The sequence below is a fragment of the Lissotriton vulgaris genome, chromosome 2_1 (assembly GCF_964263255.1).
Source record: "Lissotriton vulgaris chromosome 2_1, aLisVul1.2, whole genome shotgun sequence".
Taxonomy (NCBI): Eukaryota; Metazoa; Chordata; class Amphibia; order Caudata; family Salamandridae; genus Lissotriton; species Lissotriton vulgaris.
Genome location: NC_141687.1, coordinates 2,010,957,549 through 2,010,980,928, shown reverse-complemented (window position 1 = coordinate 2,010,980,928; position 23,380 = coordinate 2,010,957,549). Strand labels below are relative to the sequence as shown.

Below are 23,380 nucleotides of genomic sequence, written 5' to 3'. Positions count from 1 at the left end.
CCAACAACCCAATTTCTATATATGTTCAGTGGTGAGGCTTTGACTTGTGTTGGTGCAGTGCCATACAGTGATGTGTTGTACACTACCATCCCATATTAAGACCAATTCGAATTTAAATTCTCCCTCGTTGGCCATATGGATTTTTCAAAATCTTCTCAGTCAGTTGTACCTTCAACTATGGAGTGTGAGTTGGCAAACATGAAGTTGTGGCACCATTCAAGGAATTCTGTAAAGAGAGGGGACTTCCAGCCAAGAGCACCACCAGGAATGTGGAGGAAGGTGGAACAGCAAAAGGGGCTGAGGGCCTGGGTAGACGTCCACCAGTCATTTGCTATAGCAACTGAAGGAGATGATGAGATGGGCAGGCAAGGAGAACATTTGGATTTCTATATTTCAATCCTGGGATGCAGCAGCCAAACTTGACCCACTGATTTGGAGCCCCATACTCAGAGCAGTGTATCTTCCCGCAGTTTGTCCCCAGAGGAGCTGGCAAAAAGGAGGGAAAAGAAAGAGTTTAGACTGGAGATTGTCCAGCTCAGGTTGAAAGGGAAGAAATTGGCCTTGGAGTCGAAGCTAGCTATGGAACGTTTGGCTCATGAAAGGAGACTTAAGGAGCTGGAACTGAAAGCACTGCAGGCAGATTCCAACAGCATTGGAGGCAGCATACCTACACTGTCTGAAGGATGCAAAAAGGTCTGCCTACCCAGAGATCTGGTGCTCAACTCTGTAGTGGGGTATGACACAGGCAAGTGGTTTGCAGCATATGAGATAACTCTAAATGTTATCAGGATTGTAGAGTAGCACTGGGGGGAGTGGCTTGTGGAAACACATGCCTCCAGTGGGGAGGGACACACTGCTTACACTAGGAGTGGAGGACCAAAACAGATATGCCCCATGAAAGCCATCCTTGTCACCAAGCTTGGACTTTTAAGTATTACGTGTCCTGGTAGTGAAAAAACTTCTTGATTCGTTTTTCACTACTGCAAGGCCTATCTCTCCCATAGAATAACATTGCAGTACCTCATTATATTTTATAAGTATCATTTTCAAATAGGACGATATAACCGGTTCATGTTCGGTGTCTCTGCAATTGGAATTTAAAACCCTAACTTATGGTGAAGTTGGAACTTAAATTACAATTTTGAAAATACTACTTTTAGAAAGTTGGCATTTTCCTACCTGTACCATTTAGTGCCTGTAGTCTGTCTCTAGCCAAATGACTGGGTGTAGCTGAGATTTGATCTTTGTGTATTCCTCCAAGATTGCGACACACAAGAGGGAGTTTGGTGTGCTTGGCTGGGCCATCATTGGCAGGATGGGAGCAAAGAGCTGTGCACAGCCCTGATTACACTTTAATAGACTGTGTAATGCCTCCACCCAAAGGGCTGCATACCCCCTGTAATTAGTCCGGAGCCAGTACAGGGAAGGCAGGATGCCTGGGGACTTTAAAAGGATACCTCTAGAAGCACCTTCCCCAATTTAAAAGCACAACTGGGTGTAAATACTGGACCTGAGACACCAACTTTTCAGTACACTTTTGGACCTGTGGATACTCCACCAGGACTGCTATGATGCAGAAAGGACTGCCACTCTGCTGGACTGCTGCTCTAAAGGAAATGTGGCCTTCTGCCTGCTACCCTACCCTCTTGCCTAGGGGAACTAGAACTAGACCTGCCACTTCATTTTGATCATAGGACCGCAGAGTGGCTCCAAGGGCTAGTCTACTGGTTTCCTAGTCATAGTCCCAGGGACATAAAAGATACCCCAACCAGCTGTTGGACCCAGCTGCAGCGAGTTCCTGACCCCCAAATTGTGTGTCTCAGGTCCTGGACCCTTGGTGTTGCTCACAGGCTTCTATTTAAAATGTTTGGGCCCTTCGTGACCACGAATGGGCCAGTTTTTACTGAGACCTCGCTGCTCCCACTGAAAATCCAGCGCAAGCCACTGCCAGCCCATCTTTTCGCACTGCAGTATGGACCGTTTATGGGGGACCACTGCGAAGCACTAGCCCGCCCGGCTTGCTCTTCAAACCACCCCACAAATGCCCTTGCTGCTCTCCTTGCTTTTTGTGATCTAACTGTTTTCCAAAAGAAGAGCTGTACCTCCTTTTCTTCATCACATTAATAGGATCATGAATTTACTAACACTTTCTAGCATATTTGATCCAAACTAAATCACCCGCTTTGTTGGATAAATTCTTAACCTTATTTCCATTGTCATAGTTTCATTTCATTTTGTATTGTTTCCTGGCCACAAGTTTATGCATTTAACTCTTATCTCAGCTTCTGGGGCCCAGTTAAGGACCTCTTAGTTGCCTCTCCGCCACCCATTTCATGGTGGGCTCACCGACATGAAATGGGTGGTGGACAGGTAACTCCTAATATGATCTGCGATGCCACAGCATATTGCTGCTCCTGACCGCTGTGCCACCGTTGCAGGATCCTGGATCCCGACAGAGGCGGTGGTCCTATGGTGGTCCGACCGCCACACTCAGAATACTGCAGGCGAATCTTTAGTTGCGGAGGTGTTCAGACCGCATTCACGGGTACGGTGGTCCTGTAGACAGTCGTACTCATAATCAGGCCCTAAATGTTCAAACCATTTCCACAGAAATACAGTTTTAGGAATCAGTAATCAATTTGACACACAAAGGATAACATTTCAACCAGAGATTTGTAGTTATTTCATGTTTGTGTTATATGGTATTAGAGGGGCGATAAATGCATAGTAGGAGGCCCTGTAGACTGGTAAACTTTATTGGAATCTAATCAGCTAGAAGAAAAGGCTTGAGGGATTTCTTCTGTTCTTAGATCAAGAAGTATTCTCTTAAAATGTAATACAGGAGTGCTGTTAGAAATCAGGTTTCTTGGTTGGCTGAGGTATGCACTCAGGCCAGGCAGGAGCCACCACTGAAGTCAGGGTAAGCCAGATACACACTAAAAAATAACCTGTGCATACCCTCTCAAAAGCTTTGCACTGAGCATTTAGGCTTATCTAAAGAGTCAATGTGTAAAGTATGTGTGCAACACCCACAAACACACAGTAATACTATGAATACACCACAAGAATACTCCATACAGGTCTAGAAAAATAGATAATATGTATCTGAGTAACACAAGGCCAAAACAACAAAAATCCAATCAGATTAAATTTTAAAACAGTGCTTAGAAGTCACTAGCAGTCAAAAGGTTACTTGAGGTTGGGACTTGTGCAAATCCTAAGTACAGGCCCACCGCGATGGAGGGCAGGCCGGCTACAGGACCCACCCAGTGCCCACTGAGAAAGTACCTTGGATGAAGCAGAGCATTGGGTTTCATTAATTAGCACTTAGCCACACCGGACCCACATTGAACATGAAACTTTACCTCCTTTATAAGGCATAACAACCTCCTCATTCCTTACCTACCGGTCGGCAGAACTGCTTTATGTGGGTACTCTACATTCACTTTTTTGGGCCTGCACATTCTTATTTTATAGGGTATATATCAGTCTGGTCCCTTCTGGCATACTAGGCATGAAACATGTCGACCTTACTCAACACGCATCATAGCTATCAGGGTACACGATCACCTTAGATAGCTTCTCTGTTTTTAGTGTGTCAAGGGATCACTACTTCATTAAAGTTTTCTTGATTCTCTTGGACTTTTAAATCACCTTATCACTAACCTATGTCCTCCCTCACTTGCACTCTTCATACAGCTTTGCGATCAGAAGATCTCCGCTAAAGAGCCCCGTTTCAGGGGCCCATCAGGCATTACAGCCCTGACTCGATGTGCAGTGCCCAATGATGAAGCATGACATCCTACCGGGTGTGTGAGGGCACTGATCTGATCATTTTGATCCCCCAAGATCCGGTTGGTCAGACCCCGTGTTCCATCTCTGAGGGCCTATTCGACCTTTCATGTACACAGCACCCTGCCTTTAGGGCTACCTAGGGCCTACCATAGGATTAACTTATATGTGATAAAAGGAGAGTTTTAGGCTTGGCAAGTAGTTTTGAATACCAAGTCAAAGTGGCAGTAAAATGCATGCACAAGCCCTGCAGTGACAGGCCTCAAACAGGTTTGAAAGGCTACTTCAGTGGGTGGCACTATCAGTGCTGCAGGCCCACTTGTAGCATTTAATTTACAGGCCATGGGTATATGGTATACCACTTTACAAGGGACTTACAAGTAAATCAAATATGCCAAACAGGTTTAAACCAATTATACCATGCTTAGAGGAGAAAGCAGAGCACATGCACTTCAGCACTGGTCATCAGTCCTAAAGCCAACAAAAACGAGGTCAGAAAATTGGAGGAAAAGGCAAAAGGTTTGGGGTGACCCTTTAAGAAGGGCCATTTTCCAATAAGCATACTCCTTTTTAGGTTTCGCCTTCACAGCACTTGCGCTGTGCTTGAGAAATCTATTGTTTTTAATGTAAACTTAAAAGGTACTTACATCAAGCCGCCTCTCTTTCCTGGCTTCTCATTTGTTCCTGTGTGTGCTACTTACTTTTCCTCCATTTCTATTGGCTTAACATATTTTCCTGCTTTTCAGTTTCCTGTAGCCAAAACACTGTTAACATCCGCTTTAATGGAACTATTTTCCCATAAAGTTTTTTCTCTTTTTGCTCTTTACTCTTGTAGTATATTTATAAAACAATGTATCACCCTAGAGATTAAGTGATTTGCATAGAATCACAAGATGTTGCTCCATTGAGATTCAAACCTGGATCCCCTGCTGTTGAGTCAACAGTCCTGGCCGCTATGCCATTTCCTATCCTATCCTCCCCACTCCTGTCTTTTTGTCAGGGACCTCTTTCCTTCTCCCGAACGATGATTGATAACAGCATCTTTTTATGCATCACAAAGGTGAAACCGATGCATTACTAATGCTTGTTCTTCTGTGGTAAAACATACTTGTTGATACTGTGTGCGAAAAGCCAGCAAATGTGAGATGTGTTTGTATATTTATGTGATAACACTCGCATAAAACGTGGTGATTTCAGAGATAATTAATCCATTGTAAGATTGCAATAATTTGCAAACATTGAAAGAAAAGTACTTTAATGGTTACCCCCTATACTAGGGCTATTCAGCAGAGACTTTAACAAATACAATCTCACCACGAGTCAGCATTGCAGAATGCAAGGCCCTCAACAGAAGACATTTATGAATCATATAGTAATAGACCATGCCTTCAATAACATGTAATATTAACCTTGTATCTGATGCATAGTTAACTTCAGTACTGGCTTTTCGACTGCTGACATACCTTATATCAACTCATGAGGAAATAACAGAGATAAAGCTGTTTTTAGTACTCATTCCGTGGTATTTCATAAAGCATCTGCATTAGAAGAAATGTACTGAAAGAGTTGAGTGCTTGGCTGCACGATTGGCTGTGTTCTTAAGGAGCTCTAACTCAACTTCATTCTTGGATTTGTGTTCTGTTGCCATGAGTGCGGAGTGAGAGTGCCGTGCCTCCCTAAAGAGATTTTCATCTTTCAACATCCTGCCAAATTACTTATTTGACACCTAGCTCACCCTCACCTTGGCTTACAACCTGGCAGTTCACACCAAATGCATCCTGTAGTCCCAGGGCTACTAGTTTGAATGGTAGCAATATTGCAGAGGACAGTACCGAGAACCCAGGCAATGACTGATAACACCAGAGGAACAAACATGATTTTTGGGGTAGGCTTCCCATAGCAGATGCAACAGTGGCATGGAGAAGTGGTAAGGACATTGCTCGCTTGGATTGGGGTTGGAAAAAGCATTCACCATTGGCCTGCCACTCTCATTCGTCCTGGTGTTAGCGGCAATTCTCCAAAGTTCTAATGCTTCTGCAATAGTGGGTTCCAAGAAAGTAAAATCAGGTCCTCAAGGGGAAGAGGGACTTTGTTTCACCAATATCCACAGCCCCACAAGGAGACCGGAGGAGCGGACAGTGGTCACTCAAGAAAGTAAGGGCCAAGCTCACCCAGAGGAAATCCATGATTATGTGTGTGCTGAAGGAGTTCCAAGGCGCTACAAAGTTTTCCTCTCGGGAGTAATATGGAAGGAAATCAAAGGCTGCATGGTGGAGACATGGTGGAGACAGACTGCAGTTTGGGGAGTTTGGACTGCTGCCTAGTTGGTGGAGACCGTGCATTAAAATGAAGTGAGCCAAGGGAAATTGATCTGAGGACTTAGTCATCAATTCCACCTCAGCTCTGAGCATAAAAGTAGAAGATTTGTAAAACGATACTATGGTGTTAATAATGAGAGTGTCACTATCATCACCCCAGTATGCCCTAAGTTGAGGTGGGCTGTAGTAGTAGTGCATATACAAAATAGACTTTTACTAATTATTCATGGACGCCTAAAGCTATGTGTGTTGTAATGAACTATTGATTCACTTAGAAACATTGGGTCTGAGTATCCTTATCTACTTGACATTTCTCATTTGAATAGAAGAATGCGTTACCCCATTATTTTCGGTACCATTCAGGAGAGGTGTTTATGAAAGATTGAGCCTTGGATATACAGCGATTTCCAAATGTCTTTGTTGGCTCTTGGAAATACTGTTTAGTTCAAATATTTAAGCAAGTTGCTTTTCTATTATTTCTTGGTAGTAGGGAATCAGATTAATTTGTTTTGTCTGAAAGGTGACTTAAATGGCTGCTCCCCCCTCCAACACCTCTCTTTCTACTAAGTGCAGCAAGTGTACTTCCAACATATTGGGACTTTTGATAGTGGGTCTTTTTATTAGTTTAAATAAGCTTTGGGCGAGCTCTTGATGAGCATTTAGTTAACATTCTACCGATTTAGCATAAGGGGTTATAATTTTCCTGGACGGGACTGGAAACAAAAAGCAGCTGTCCACAAACAATGTATACTATAACATGTACACCGCATGAACAAGTAAGATCGCAATTTCCAGAGTTTTTTTCATTTATTTCATCCTGCACCCAACTACTATGGGATATTCGGTACCAAGAGACCTGTAACAGTATTATACGCAGTATAAATGCAATCATCCAGTCAGCCTTCAAGCCGAAGATGAAAATAAACAAGCACTGTCAAAGCCTAAAGGGCTGTACTTTCCAAACTGCTGTGTTGGGTAGGTTTAAAAAAAACAAAAAAACATATGCCACAAAAAATTAAAAATAAGGTAAAAGAACAACATGTCAACCATAATATTTCAGTAAAAAAATGGACTATTGTATATAATTTTAAAAGACAGGTGTTTTCTGGCAGGCAGATATTCTTAGAATAGGTATAGAAAACCGTTTTACTTTTAATGGAAGTAACAGAAAAATAGGATTACCTCATTGTCCCTCCCTTTCTTCCCTTCATTACATACCTGAGGCAATCCTGCCTCACCAGACACCCTTACCACGTGATTCTTGATCACCGATTAAAATCCCCCTCCCCTTCCATCCTCCTGTTTTTTTCACTGTCTTCTATTTCTATTTCTATTTACAAGATTTGTAGAGCACGACAGCTGCCCCAGCCAAGAGGCGTCCCGGCGCTAACAGCTAATAGGCAACCACAAGGATAGCGGGAACCAGAACAACCTACACAGTGGGATAGAGAAAAGTTTTAATAGATTCCCTGAATTTGAGCAAATTGCTAAGGCCTCGGATATGGAGTGGCAGTGGTTCCAAAGAATAGCCGCTCGGTACCAGAAGCAACGGCCTCCGGCCCGGGTCCTCCTAACCCAAGGAACCACCAGCAAATGTTGGATCATGGAGCGAAGCTGACAAGAGGGGACATAGAAAAAGAGCAGATCAGTGAAAATGTTAGGGGAGGCGAACTTCAAGATTTTAAAGGCAATGCCTTGAACTCAATCCGTTGAGCCACAGGCAGCCAATGAAGGCAACAGATTCTGCGCAGATGCAGGAGAGCTCTTGCTGCGACTTTCTGTACTCGCTGTAGCTTGTGTAATTCTGCCTTATTAGCCCCCAGATACAGAGAGTTTGCGTAATTAACCCTATATGTAATCAAGGTCTGAATGATGGTCAGTCTGGTTGGGGCATCAAAGAAACCCAAAATAGGTTGAAGTCCACGCAACAAACCGAAACTTCGTTTCGGTCTAGAAACTGAGAGAGGTGTCCATCCATCCATCTCACCTAATTGTTAGACATGTGTACCACGCGCTGGCCGTGTGTGGAGCTGTGGCCATTTTACTTTTAATGGAAATAACAGACAAATAAATCAATCAATCAATCATGGGTTGTGAAGCGCAGCTACGCACCCGGAGGGGTGTCAAGGTGCTGGGGGGAGCAAGCGGCTCCAAGCCTTTGTGGTGCCGGATGTTCATGGTGATTAGTCGAAGAGCCAGGTCTTGAGGTCCTTAAGGAACTTGGAGAGAGTTAGAGTCTCGCAGAGATGGAGAGAGAGGGTGTTTCATGCTTTGGTCGTGATTAAGGAGAAGGAGTGGCTTCCTGTTCTGGCCTTCTTGATGCATGGTATCGTGGTGAGGGAGAGCTGGGCTGAGCGGAGGGATTTTTGGGTTGCGTGGAAAGAAAGGCGGTGGTTCATGTAGGAGGGGCCGATCTTGAGGAGGGCCTTGTGGGTGTGGGTAAGGAGCTTGAAGGTAATTCTCTTCTCGATGGGGAGCCAGTGTAGTGCCTGCAGGTGTTGGGAGATGTGGCAGTGGCGCGGTACGTTAAGAACTAGGCAGGTGGTGGCATTTTGGATTTTCTGGAGTTTGCAGTTGAGGTTTTTGTTGATTCCAGCGTAGAGTGCGTTGCCATTGTCCAGTCTGTGGCTGATGAGGGCATGGGTGACGGTTTTCCTGTTTTCGAGGGGGATCCAGTTGAAGGTTTTGCGTAGGAGATTGAGGGTATGAAAGCAGGAAGCGGTAACAGCGTTGATCTGGTGGTCCAATTTGAGTTTGGAGTCCAGGATGATACCTAGGTTGCATACGTGGTCGGTTGGTTCCCAAGAGTGGGGGGCCACCAGGTGTCGTTCCAGGTGTCAGGATGTGGGCCAATGATGAGTACTTCGGATTTGTCTGTGTTCAGTAGTAGGCAGCTGTTCTTCATCCATCTGGCAACTTCTTCCCTTCCTTTTTGAAAGTTGTGTTTCACAATCTTGGATTTGTTGGATAGTGGGAGGATGAGTTGTGTGTCGTCTGCATAGGATACAATGTTGTGCCCGTGTGTTCTAAATGATGATGGGAGAGGGGCCATGTAGACCTTGAACAGAGTGGGGCTAATGGAGGTACCTTGGGAAAATCTGCAGGTAGTTGGCATGGGCTCTGAGATGAAGGCAGGGATTCTGACCCTCTGCGTTCTTCCGGAGAGGAATGAGTCGATCCAGCCGAGGGCTTTGTTCCAGATTCCTGCATTGTGGAGTCTGCTGACTAGGGTGCGGTGTGAGACTGTGTCGAAGGCCGCGGAGAGGTACAGGAGAATGAGGGCCACCATCTCTACTCTGTTGAGGAGAGAGCGGATGTCATCTGTTGCGGCGATGAGGGCGGTCATTGTGCTGTGGTTCTTCCTGATGCCTGATTGGGAAGGGTCGAGGATGTTTTTCTCGTCGATGAAGGGGGCTAATTGGCTGTTGACCGCTTTTTTGGTGACTTTCGCCAAGTGGGGGAGTAGGGGGATTGGTCTGAAGTTTTTGATTACCTCATCATCCCTCCCTCACTTCTCTTCATTACATACATGAGGCATTCCTGCCTCACCAGACACCTTTACCACATAATTCTCGATCACCAATAAAAATCCCTCTGCCCCCCCATCCCCCTGTTTTTTTCACTGTCTTACCTGATTATTAGACGCGTGTACCATGTGCTAGCCGTGTGCGGGCTGCAGATGTTTTTCTGTTTCTTATCGGATTTTGGATTCGGTATGCTGGTCACACACAGCAGGGCTGACACTATCTGCATGCTGGCCATACGGTGCTGTGCCTAGGAGTCGCAGTGGGCTCCCTTGCCAGCACGTCTACTTGTGAGTCCGGATAAAGAAGTTAGCGGGTCACAGTGGCTATGGCTGTGCTTCTGAGTTGGTGGCGAGTCTGTGAGGCTGCAGCAAATGGGTAGAGGGCGGCTCATCTGCTGTCAGTTCCTCGCTAAAATACCAGTAAGGGCCTCATGTGAGGCAGTTTTATACTCTTTTTACCATGCACTTGTGTACTTGGGGAATTGGTTGGTTTATTTTCCACCTTCCTTATTGGTACTGGGAGATATTTCGTCTTGTGTCTCTTTTACTGATTGGTCCCTTAAGGGGGTTTCTGCCTATATAAAGGGGGCTCTCTGTTTTCTTGATTATTATGATGGTGGGGAAGCGTGCATCCAAAGGTAAACATGTATTGTCCTCTTCTGAGGAGGATGAGTAGATTCCTGTTTGTTGCAGGAGATCCAGGAGTCCTCTCCCTCTAAAGTTCAGGCGATGATTGAAGCTGCTGCGGCCCGAGGTCTGAATTTTAGAGCTCAGTCCAGGTGCAGGGACTCTCGTTCAGCTGGGGGTCCAGTGGACTCTCCCTCTGGGGACTCCTCAGCTTCTGACTGCCCTTCTACCTCTGCTGGGAAGTTTGTGCATAGGGAGGAGATCCTAGACATTCTGCAGCATGTCTGCTAGAATTCGGGGTTTACACCTTTCTCATCCTCTGAGGCAGTGGAAATCATGTTCCCTCAGTATGTTAAGCCTCCCGTTTTTGCTATGCCATTTCATGGCCGAATCAAGGAGTTGATCACTGGTGAATGGCGTGACCTGGAACTCTCTTTGGTTTAGCAATTTCTACAAAAGCTGTATTCTCTGGAGGAGGGAGAGAACTCTATTCCACACTCTGTTAAAGCGGCGCCATTCAAGCCACTCTGATTGGTTGTACTTCGATTAATCCTGAGGATTGTTCTCCTTCTGATGCTATGGACAAACAGATTGAGGGGGCGCTTAAGAAGGCATTCCACATGAAGAATCTGACTTTGAAGGCCGTATTTATTCTGCATATGCGGCTCAGTCTCTTGTTTCAGACTTTGAGAAGTTGGCCACGGCAATTCAGGAGGAGATGGATTGTTCTGAGTTGCTGGTTCACATGGAGCAACAGGCCAAGTTGCTGGTGAACGTGTCTTCGAATGTCCTGAAGTCTTCTGACATGGCTACTGGTTCCATGGTGTTAGCTCGGAGGAATTTGTGGATGTGCGGTTGGAAGGCGGACTTTTCTGAGAAGTCTTCTCTCCTGAAAATTCTGTTTGAGGGAAAATTGCTGTTTAGGGATCAATTGGACAGCATGATTACCAAAGCTTTCAAGGATCCTAAGCATGCTCTACTGTAAGGAAAGGAATCTTCTTATTCTCTTCGCTTTTGGGACCCGCCTTCTTCATTTCGTTCCTCCCGGAAGAACTTCAAGGTTTTTTTTCGGACCATCATAGGCACCAAGGATCAGCATAATTCCTTCAAGCGGAAGTCCTGACAACTATTGCAGGGAGGCGTTGATTCCTGTGGGCGGAAGGGTTCTGTGTTTTCTGGCCGCCTGAAATCAGATTGAGAGGGATTGTTTGGCTTTGGACACTCTAGTTTCATGTGATTCTTTTTGCGGCAAAGAAAGGGTATGATTAGTTTTGAACAACTGTACTTGTAGACACAGTTTGAATACAAAAGGATTGCTGAAAATGTGTAAACAAGGATAAGGAACAAAAAGAAAAAAGCACTGGCAAAGTAAAGAATTGACCTAGCACTTCAGTGCACTTCTTGTTAGGGTGATGTGCACATGTGATTAGTATGAATACCACTCACAGAGAAAGAGAGCCAATAGCTGTAGCGGGCTCTCATACTGTGGCGGTGGATGCACTTTGTGAATGACAGTCCAGTAGTTGAAGATTGCTGACCCCAAAGAACCTGTGTGTGTACATATTTCTTTTATTCATTACTTTTGTGATTACGGGAGGCTAGGAAAACAGCTAAAATGGTCTTTAGGCCTAAAAAGGCTAAAAGGGACTCAACAACAGAGTAAGTAATTGGAGGTAATTGAGTATCAGTCTTGTTTACGTGTTGTAATACTTTATTCGATACATGTATCATAAAAGTACAGACATAGAAAATACAGAAAATACATAAAAAAGTTTATCGAGTATTACAGTTGCACCTAAAAACATGACATCATTACAAACAATTTAAAAGCTGATGGGGAAATATCATAATTCAAATTCATACTTGGAGGGGATCTGTGCAAGGATGGGACAACAGCTTTGACCGGGTAATCCAGGCGCTAGCCAAAAATTTAGCGACCCCACAGACAATGAACATAGAGGTGGTGTTGGTTAAAATAATGCGGAGAGCTGATCTATGGTCCCTGACTCCTAGCTCTCTACAAACTAGCTTCAACCATTTAACTCTAGCCTGCTTGTATGCTTTACATGCAAACAAAAAGTGGCCAAGAGATTCTTCCGGACATGGGCAACCTGGGCATTTTAGATCATGTTCCCTCCTATCCTTCCACCCTTCCATACATTTTTTGAGGGGAAGGATACCATATCTTAATTTCAAGAACAGAGTTCTATCTCGGGGGGTCTGGATGAAGTCCAGAAATGGCTCTAACTTTCCAAGGAGCTTGTGTTCAAGAAATTTGTTCGTTAATGGGCCCCAGTATTGATGGGTCTTGTTTACAGATATTCGAGTAAGAAAGCTAAAGTAATTAATTAGTTTGGATCTTTCAAAAAACTGCCATGGTATTTTCAAGACAAAAAGGACATGTCCACCTGCTGGAACTTGCAGAACGGATGGAACTATGGTATCCCGCTGTCAGACTGGCAAAGCCACCTAAAAGAGCATATTTGAAAAATTTAGTAACAATAAACACAGAGCCGCACCTGTGGATACAATGGTGTGTCACACAAAGTGCCTTAAACGTCATTCCATTGTCTGGAATCCTGAAAGCCGCTGAAGATTCAAAGGACAGGGAAAATATAAAATAATGAAATCTGCTGCAACAATTTGAGGGCACTTTTGGCATGTAATTAAGTCATGTATTAGGCAGATTTGGAAATATTCAAACTGAACAGTGCATTTCCCAACACACTTTTCAAAATGTATTAATTAAACAGCTAAGGGGTTTGCCTGCAATTAGGAAGAGAAGTAATGTAATCTTCCAAAGCTTCAAATTTTGCTATAATACTTTGGGACACTATTTCACCATAGCAGCAAATTATGCATGCGCTGGTGAGAAAATTGGGCGAGTGATACAAAACAATGGTGCATAGCAGGCACGTAAATTTGGTTAACAGGATAAGCAGTATGAAGCTGAGCATGCACTACAGAGAACAAGCATTTGCAATGCAATAGGTCTTGCCTTCACGCAAGTTTGAGCGATTGGCATTATAAATGAAAATGCCTTTTATTTGTTTTAAAACATAAATAAAAGGCATTGCATTTACAATACTAATAGCTTAAACTCTCGCAAATGCGAGACATATTGGATTGCAATAAAGGGCCTTCTCGACGGCTTGTTATATTGTAAATAGCAGAGGAAGAGACCAGCATGTGACGTTTTCAAAGTAGTGATAAATAGTGTAGTGAAGAAGATGAGTAAGTGTTGTAAATTACACAGACACAAAGTGTGTAGTGATAGTTACATATGATCCAAGCTATAAACACTAGCAAAGTGCTCCAATACCTTTCGCTCTGGGATTACACTGTCGCACCTCAGGAAGAAAAAGCGGGGGGCTATTTCCTGCCCTCTCCGTGATTTGAGTGTGCAGTGTGGCATTGCGTAATATCATTGCAAGTACGAACGAAACACCTTGTCACTCCAAACAACTCTAGATAGTCAGCTGTGATTGAACAATGACATGCTATTTTATATGTAAATAGTAGTGATATAATTATCACCAGGAAATGACAACCAAGCAACTGGGAGTAACTCTATAGTGGATGTGAACCCCACAGTACATTCGCCATGTACTTTGTCATACTTTCCCACCTTCCTATATCTATGAACATGCCATTCCAAGCTTAGTAAGTCAGGTAACTCTCAGCCACTTTACTTGAGGCAATTAACCGCATGGTGATCCGACCTTCAGAGGGTGAGTCCTGCCCCACCCTCCTCTCAAAAAAAGTGGTGAATTAGGCTTCCTCCCCTGTAGATAGTGAACATATGTTACCAGAGGACATTGGGCCTTTATACCATCTTACCTCAAGGACTGTGATCCTCCTATCTATCCATCTGCCAAAAAGACTGATAAATACATTTTGCGCCTTGCTTAAGCAGTGTTCCAGGTCCCGAATTTAAGGGGGCTCGATATTAAAGAAAGATTATATTATGACATGAGTTGCTGTGTAGTGAGGTTCACAAATGTTTTCGGCTTTTGGCACTTAAAATGACATTACCCATCACTTTCGCCATACATGGAGGAGGCATCTTCACTCCCACAGCATGACAGTAACCTCAACTTTACTTACCTGAGGATGGTGACGATACCCATCCGCACATGCAAAAACACCACCTGGTCAGACACCAGGATCAGCTTGAACTGGACCTTGCAGCCGAAGCACAGTGACGAGTCACTAAAGAAGGACACGGAAACGATGAGCCGTTCTAAGATGTGCATGGGGTCCATGTGCTAGATGATGCTACCTCCGGGCTGGTAATCGTTGATAACGGCGCTGATAACTAAGCCCTCTGGGATGACCCAGTGCTGTTCCAGTTTGCGGATGACCAGCGCGTGCACCCAGGTTGTGATCTCATCCATCTCACCCTTGAAGTGTAGCTGCTCCTGGCCTGGCCTGCGCTTCTGCAGCTGCTCCCCATAAGTGTAGCCCTCCCCGAAAAAGTACTTGTCGAGCAGCGGAGCCTGGTCCATGGTGTGCTCCTTGTACAGACCCTTCTCGGTGGCAGGCACCACCTCGTCAATGCAGCTGTATAGGAGGAGGTGTGCTAGGATCCCGTACTTCTCCTAGCACGCCTCCTCATCCCAGTAGTGGAGAGGTGGCAGTGGCGGCTCCTCATGGTCGCTGTACTCGCCGTCTGAAAGCTTCCTGTTGGAGCCCGGCTCCTGGCCTTTATGGTAAGGCATCATGTACTACAACTTCTCCCGAAGGTCCGTGTATCCACTGGCGGCTATGCTGCGGGGCTCGCATCACCCAAAGGCGACTGCAGCAGTGGGAGCCGCCCACGAGCATTGCTTAGCTATGCCGATCGGCACAAGGGCATATCAAGACCGAGCTGAAGAGTCCATTATGAGGGCCGCCTTTGCCTGACAGGAAGAGCAGGGGCTTCCGGGGCAGAGTTAGTTACAGAGTCCCCTATCTACCAAAACAATGAAAAAATGGTTATTGTAGGGTGCATGGCTGTAGCACTGTCTGCAAATCCCGGTCTCCACCTCAACCTAAATTTCTGATTGCAAGCCCCAGTCTCTCTTCTTCACAGTCCCATTGGCTGCGACATCGAGCTGTCGCGAAGAAAGGAGAGCTTACTCTAACTATTGGTTCATTTGACCTTCCATCAAACAACGATTGTATATTTATTTCATTATAAAGTTTTATGTAGCGCAAACTTGACCCAAGAGGGTATCAGAGCGCTTTACATTAGGAATGTTTCAATAAAGTTATATCTGAAACAAGATCATAGTAGGGTACAGTACACAAAAAACAAAGTTTCAAGAATTCGTAGGAGGAGGGGGGGAAGGAGTAATAGCGGGGAGACGAGGAACTGTGCCCAATGTCCGGCTGGGTAGGTGACGGTCAAGGGGGAAACCAGGGCCAATCTCCTCATTAGCTGTCTAGCAGCTCCACCGGCCATCAGCCATGTTGCTCAGGTCTCAGCGTTCAGGAAAACCAGTTTTAGTTTATTGAATTGTGAAGGTTATATAGCGCTGTCTAGACCCGGAGGTATCAGAGCGCTTATCCAGAGGGTTGTTGCATTAAAAGGTACATCAAAAGGATTATATAGTGCTAGCTAGTTCCGGAGATATCAGAGCGCTATAACAGAGGGACATTGCGTTACAGATTACATCAATTACAAGAGCGTAGTAAGGTACAGTAACCAAACAACAAGGTTGAGAGAATTTGTCAGGAAAGGAGGAGAAGAGGGAGCCATAGCAGGGAGACGAGGAAGAACTGTGTCCAATATCCAGCTAGGTAGGTGACAGCCGAGGGGGAAACCAGGGCCCATCTCCTCATTAGCTGCCTAGGTCTCAACATTTGGGAGAAACAGTTTTGAATTGATACATAGTCTAGAGGATAGAGGTAGAAGAAGGATGTGTGGGGGGGGGGGGGTAAAAACAAGCCAAAGAGGGAGCTGGGGCTACCATATAGGCCGATGGGAGATGTGGTCATGATCTGGCCAGAGTGACAAGTGGCGATTATGAGGACCCCTGTGACGTTGAGGCAGCATACCTGGATGCCATACAAACGTGATTTTAATTTACAGGTCATTAACTGTCGTTTTAAGGACGACAAATCTATTTCTTCATTAAAGGGCACACTCCCAAAGCCTTTATGACCTTGCTTGTGCCGTGGCGTGTAATCGACGTAGATGATGGACTGGAACCGGCCAAAGCCGAGAGATTTCTGATAGAAAAACCTATGCAAGACCTATGGCATTGCGGCCGCTATTGTCCCGGCTGCTTCAAAAGTGAAAGCGGGCATGGCGCGCTGAATGTAAACAAACCACGGCGGTCGTCGTGCCTAATGTAGGAGAAGCTCAATAAAGAAAATAAGTACACATACGTGTAACAACCAAGTAAAAGGGCCAATATCCATGGTAGGATACAAATGATGACATGGCCGTACTAAGGAGGGACTAACAAGCCTATTAAGGAATCAAACACAAGCATTTATGAATGACAAAGACACACGCCAATGAAAAATATGGGTGGGACTTTCTCCTCCATACTCTACCTACAACAGCTCACCAGAGCAGCGTTTGTGCGCTGGCTCAGGCTTGACCTATAAAACTACGGCCCAAGGTTGTCACCATTCCCTAGAATGTATCTCCCTCACCACTAACCCACTCACTCCATGCCTTTACTTCAAACTCTGGGTACACTAGATGGAGGTTGTCAGAGCTATACATAAAGTGTACAGAGGGAGGGGCGATAATTAGGGTAGCAGGGATGTCTGCCCAGGGATCCTGGGGTAAGCAAGGACAATCCTCCCTTTGACTGCTGTTGGGGCAGTAAACTAAAGCATTGCCAGGGTTCATTGGGCTTCGGTGCCATTGCACCTGCTGCTCCAATGCTAGCTACCCTCTTCGGGCTGAGGGATATTCCATTCTTTCTTTGGGGATGTTGAGTGCAGCAGGTTCCCAGGGACGTCAAAGGGGTAAAAAAGAGCACGCGATAAAGACAGGAGGTGTCTCTATAACAACGTCGAAGAATATAGGTTTACTAACATAATCTGCCCATATACCTTTGGGACACAGCATCATCAAATGAAGTTAAATGGCGCTGCAGCACCCGGAGCTCTTTAATTGTACCGAGTGGGCCCCTGTGAAGGTGCTAGCTGTAAACGGCTCTGGTTGTGCACTCACTTGCGGGGGTTAGACCGCTGCCCCTGCCAGCCCCTTCTAGGAGTGTCAGTGGCCAGGAGCCGTCAGACAGCCTCAAGGAGCCAGGCGCACCTGGACGCCCATTTCCCAGGTGCTGAAGAGGTGTGAATGGCCCATCAATGCGCCTCCTCAACCAACTGGGTGGCTGGGGTTAATCGGCGTAATTCTGACCAGCTAAACTGGGTTCAGGATTGACATTTGTCCCCCAGATGCGAGAGCTGTGGTTGGTTGGGAAACGGATCCCTCTTTTACCCACTCTTCGAAGAGGTCTTCGTTATTCATCCTCATGTGTGTTTCACAGTCATTGCCCATGCCTCAGCGCTCCTCCTCTCCGAAAATCAAAATAACAGAGATTAGGAAAAATGTGTGCTATAGTATTAACAAATGATTTGCGGAGTAATGCCAGGGCTCTAGAGAGATGCTGTTGTGGGAAGTTGGGCTAAGAAGAGGTGATGTGGCTGTGGGGTGATGCTGGGGCTTCAGAGAGATGCTGTCGCAAGAAGTCAGGCTAGAAAGAGGTCCTGTGGAGTGATGCTGGGACTTTAAAGAGATGCTGGGGCGAGAAGGTGGGACTAGGAAGAGTTGATGTGGCAGTAGGGTGATGCTGGGGCTTTAGAGAGATGTTGTGGCAAGAAGGTGGGGCTAGGAATAGGTCCTGATGCTGGAGAGTAATGCTGGGGCTTTGAAGAGATGATGTGGTGAGAAGGATGGGGCTAGGAAGAGTCCTGTGGCTGTGGGGTGATGCTGGGCCTGCAGAGAGATGCTGCAGCGAAAAGGCAGAGCTAGGAAGAGGCCATGTGGCTGTGGAGAGTTGCTGCAGCTGTGGAAATAAAGTGCCTAGAAAGAGATCCTGTTGCCATGGAGTGATGAGGCTGTGAAGATACAGTAGGGCTTGGAAGAGATCGGGTGGAAAGCTGTGGAGAGGAGTTAGGTTAAGAGAGTGGCCCTGTGGCTGTGGTGAGAGGGTGTCACATAAGTGGGCGACAAAGAGCTGTTGGGCAATGAAGAGCTGACTGCAAAGCAGGGATTAAACAGGACAATAAACAAAAGCAAGGGCTTTTGAAAGAAGGATGGAGCAGAGGCTGTGGAAACATAGGACAGGGGAGAAATGCGGCAATTGTGGAAAGGTGTTAGTCAGCAAGATTCATCTGTGACGTCTGTGAATTTCACATCCTCATGAACGAATGGTTTAATTTCAAGTTTAAAGTTAGCTTTTCTGCACTTTCTGGAGACCTCGATGTGAATAAAAGGAACAAGAAGGTTTTTGTCTTAAGATAAACTATAAAGTTGTTCCTCAGGGCAGTTAGAATAATATCTGCCCCTCTGCTGCATATTATTGTAACTGTCCTCAGCAAAAACTCTCTAGTTGTTACAACAAGAACAAGTCTCACCTGACCTCACCTCCCGGCCCATTTGCCCCCAAGAGTGAGCCCATCTTTGCGATACAAACCTTTTACCAGAGAGGGACCACCCCCTCACACCTGGGTTGAAGCTATAAGAGTGGTCACGGCTAAGAATATTTATATCATCGTTTGCAGCCTTCACCCTCCAGCCCACAGACTCCCTTGGATTGACCCCTTGTTCCGCCCTCACCAGCAAAGCGCCCCTCCATCCCCCACAGTGTCCGCACTGCCTGGTCCAAACAGCTGGGCTGAGGAGCGGCGCTATATGGAGGTCACGCATGGGGTCTCGCTGGGCCAGAGAAGGTCGTCCTAGTGCCAGCAGATAAGACGACTTTTACCTCAATACTGCACCAGAAAGAGTTTATTGGGCTTGAGCTGAGAGGAGAGACGTGGCTGTCCCCCCCAAAGGATCTCAAACACAGCACAGAGCAGCTTTATTTAAAGGGCACATCCCACCCTTTGGAAAGGCCAAAATGGTCATATATTTCTAACATGTCGCTGGGCCAAGCTTTCTGGGGCTCAGACAGGGTCCAAGAGTCCATGTGTGTGTTTTTCTTTTAATTCAATGTGTACTCTACACAAGGCAGGGATGGGTGTTGTATGTTAAAAAAAAAAAATTCTACATTTACAGATTATGAAGAGGGGCGCTCTGCTTTATAACGGCTGGGGGCATATTTGCTGAGTTAAAGTCGCTCTCTTTAATCTCAACCCCCTGTGCTTGGGGATTGTTTTGATTTTAACCTGGATGTTTTCAAAATAGTGAATGAAATTGTCAATCCAGATTGCACAAAACACGAAATTCATCCTACACAAGATCTATGAGATAATTTAGCTACCTTCTTTGAGGATAAGATTAGTAAAATTATTGATTGGCTGAAAGTGGGAAGTACGGTTAACAAAGAGGACCAGAGTGATATGGTCAGGAGGTCATCATTAAATCAGAAAGAGAAGTGGGTAGGTGGGGTCAATCTTGGCTCCTTTGGTTATTTTGAGATACCTTCTGAGGAGGATTTCAACAAAGTACCGCATAGTCTTTCCTCAGGATCTCTAATGGATCCACTGCCACATAAAATATGGAAAGATTTAGGCTTGGAACTCTTCCCAGTGCTCTGGTTGATCTGTTTTCAATCCCTGAGCAGTGGGGTGGTACCGACATGCTGCCCTCTTTCCACCAGCGAGAAAGAAGAGGATGAGGAGGGACCCTCAACATCAGGAGGCAAGGGGATTTCACCCACCCGGACTGACAAGGAACACTACTCTGGTGCTACGTCCCAGGTGGAGGCTGTGGAATTTGAAGGTGGGGGGGAAGGACCCAAGAACTCTGCCCATGATGTGGTGGAGAGCTACTCTCCCCCAGACTCTTTACCTGTGGGTCCTGAAGAGGTGCCCCACGGGACAGGCCAATACCCAATATGGGCCTGTCATCAGTCCCTCCCTACCTCTAGAGTCCCCCATGCCATTGAGGGCTCGGGCTGCATCCCCTGCAACCAGTCCCCCTCCTCGTAGCCGCCAACTGTAACACAACATCTGCTCCGGACCTGAGGCACCACATCCCTCCTGTCCCCCCCCCAGACCCCTCCAGGTGTTGTTCCTCCTGTGGCTGTGCCAGGGGAATTGAGTTGGATGTGTGAGGGTCAACCAGACATGTCCGCTCGCATCATGCTACAAGTGTGTCTGGAGATACGCACGATGCGAGAGGACATTTTCCGATCTCTGGACAACCTTACCACCAGCGTCATCTCCATGGCCACAGCCATGTTGTCTGTTGTCTCCCAAATCCCTTCCCATACCACCGTCAATGTCTGCCCCTGTCCTTTACCCCACACCGTTTCCCCCCGTACTCCTCGTGTGTCACAAACCCAGGTGGTGACTGTTCCTGCACCAGCCAGCCGTGTGCCTGCATCAGGCACTGAGAATCTGGACATTGTTGTACTAGATAATGACCAGAAGGACACTTGATTTTTTGACTGAGACGTCGTTGAGGACAAAGATTTTATTTTCAGCTTGTAAATAGATTAGTTTCCCTGACGCTCCCTGACGTATTATATTTTTGTTGCCCCACCCCAATCCAAGTTCCCTTCTCCATCTGCATTAAGATCATCATTTGTTTTCCTTTCTCCCTTCCAAACGGACAGTTGTTCTTCTGTTCATACATAAATATCTTTGAGGAATTCTACTTACTTTAATTTGTTTGACTTCATTTTGAATGTCTGGTTCAGAATATGATGAATGTGTTCTGAGCACACCTATTCTCCTCTTTGTTTAAAAAGCAATTTGGTTAGGTTTTTTTGATCTGCGTGATTACTGGAGTATACCCAATACTCTGTATTACACTTAAACAGGTGGCTGGTCAACTGGCGTTGACACAGACTTAATTGCGCACAGCCTAATAAATTTGTTGATCTAAACACTGTTTATTCTCATCATAAACTTGATTTATTCATATTTCGTTCACTGTTGTTTTCAGAATATGGACACATATTTTGTGAGTCATTTGCAATGCACATTATAGCTTATTGCAATCATGGGTTACACTTGTAACCATGACTCACACACACACATACCGCCTCAAATCTCTAGGCCATCTACATTGTTATATAGAACATGATACACAACAGAATCTTACTTTTGTAGTTCTTTATTTTTTCTATACACATATTCACGTGGTCCATTTGTCTTGGGGTTCCTGTCACTGGCCATCGTGCTTGCGACTTCGCAATTTTGGAGGTAATGATCGCTGTGAGGGGTCAGGTTGGGCTTCTCGCCTACGTGTAGGTGGGTGTTGTCCATGTGCCTGTACAGGGTGATCTACATGTGCAGGGGCAGATCGTGTCTGCACATTTGGGGTTTGCGCCTGGACAAGGGCTGGTTGTGCATGTGGTGGCAGTGCCTGTACAGGGGTTGGTGGTGGTTGTGCAGGTGGCGAGAGTGCCTGTACAGGGGTTGGTGGTGGTTGTGCAGGTGGCGGGAGTGCCTGTATAGGGGTTGGTGGTGGTTGTGCAGGTGGCGGGAGTGCCTGTATAGGGGTTGGTGGTGGTTTTGCAGGTGGTGGCAATGACTGTACAGGAGTTGGTGGTGGCAGTGCCTGTACAGGGGTTGGTGGTGGTTGTGCAGGTTGGCGGGAGTGCCTATACAGGGGTTGGTGGTGGTTGTACAGGTGGTGGTAGTGCCTGTACAGGGGTTGGTGGTGGTTGTGCAGGTGGCGGGAGTGCCTGTACAGGGGTTGGTGGTGGTTTTGCAGGTGGTGGCAGTGCCTGTACAGGTGTTGGTGGTGGTTCTACAGGTGGTGGGAGTGCCTTTACAGGGGTTGGTGGTGGTGGTTGTGGAGGTGGTGGGGGTGCGTGTTCGGGGTGCCGGTGTGGATGTGTACCTTTGCTGTGGTGCTGTGCAGTTGGTGGTAGAGGTGTGTGGATGTGCCGTCCTGCATGCAGATATGATGGCTCCCCTCCTTGCGTTGACCGTGAAGGTAGACTTTGGATCACTTTCAGCTTGCCCTCCATCATCTTCATGGCCAAGGCATGGTGTCTTGCACTCTCTTCCCTTTGGATGGATATCATGTCTCTCATATTCCTGGACATGTCCTGCCAAGTTCTATCCATCCTATCCTAAGCTTGGCTCAGCCTGTCCACCACCTGAGGGAATTGGACCATGTCCTACAGGGACTCAGATGTCTCACAGGGTAGCCCCTATTAAACGAATGTCCTGCCTCACATCTGTCTGCTGTTGGGAGAAGTCCTGCTCCCACTGTCCACCATAGTCAGGTTCAGGCCCCCTCTGCAGGTGTCTGCCGTGGATGGGACGAGCAGGTCCAACAGCAGGGGAATGGGTGGCAGGTGGAAGCCTGTGGGCAGGAGAATGGTGCCCAGGGGATACCTGCACCACAACAGGGCAGATACTTCCCACAGATGGTGGAGAGGATGGCAGGGATACACTGTATAGGGAAGAGTGGGTAGGGGAACCACCATGTTGGTCCTGGACGTGAGGGCTAAGAGGGAGTAATGTCTGTGTTGGTATGCGTGGGAGCTGTGGCTGGTTTGCTCTATGCTGGGGACAGGGAATTGTTTTTTGGGAGGAGGCTGACAAACTTTGCGTGGTGGAGGATGTGATGCCATGACTGATATTGGCAATCTGGCAAGATAGCCCTCATTGACATCAGAATCGTCATCCCCGGAGTGGTTGGACATGTAGTCCTCATCATCCACAAAGTCGATGTCCTCAGCAATTTCCTCCTCCTCTTGAGCAGTACTTGCTGCCGACATAACTGCCTGGAGGATCAGGTGATTCTCCCCTCTGATTCCCCGTCAGCCCGCACTGGTCTATAGATCTGTCATCCTCTTCCTCAGCATCATCTGGAACACAGAGGTTGCAACCGTATTAGTGAATGACCTGGTATTGCATGTGGTGCAACACAAGGGTTGTATTACATGTACTTTGCATCAACAGATGAGGATCATGTGACCTGGTTAGGGTACCACCACAAATGACAGCTCACACCATAGCACTGAGATGTTACACAGAG

The 23,380-nt window shown here is 46.3% G+C and overlaps 1 protein-coding gene and 1 pseudogene across 1 annotated transcript in view; one reads left to right on the top strand and one right to left on the bottom strand.

Moving 5' to 3' along the window:
- Positions 1–23,380, top strand: part of TM6SF1 (transmembrane 6 superfamily member 1) — a 556,895-nt gene that overhangs the window by 361,770 nt on the left and 171,745 nt on the right. The gene's annotated exons all lie outside the window — the stretch shown is intronic.
- Positions 12,699–23,120, bottom strand: LOC147733647 (RNA demethylase ALKBH5 pseudogene; annotated as a pseudogene).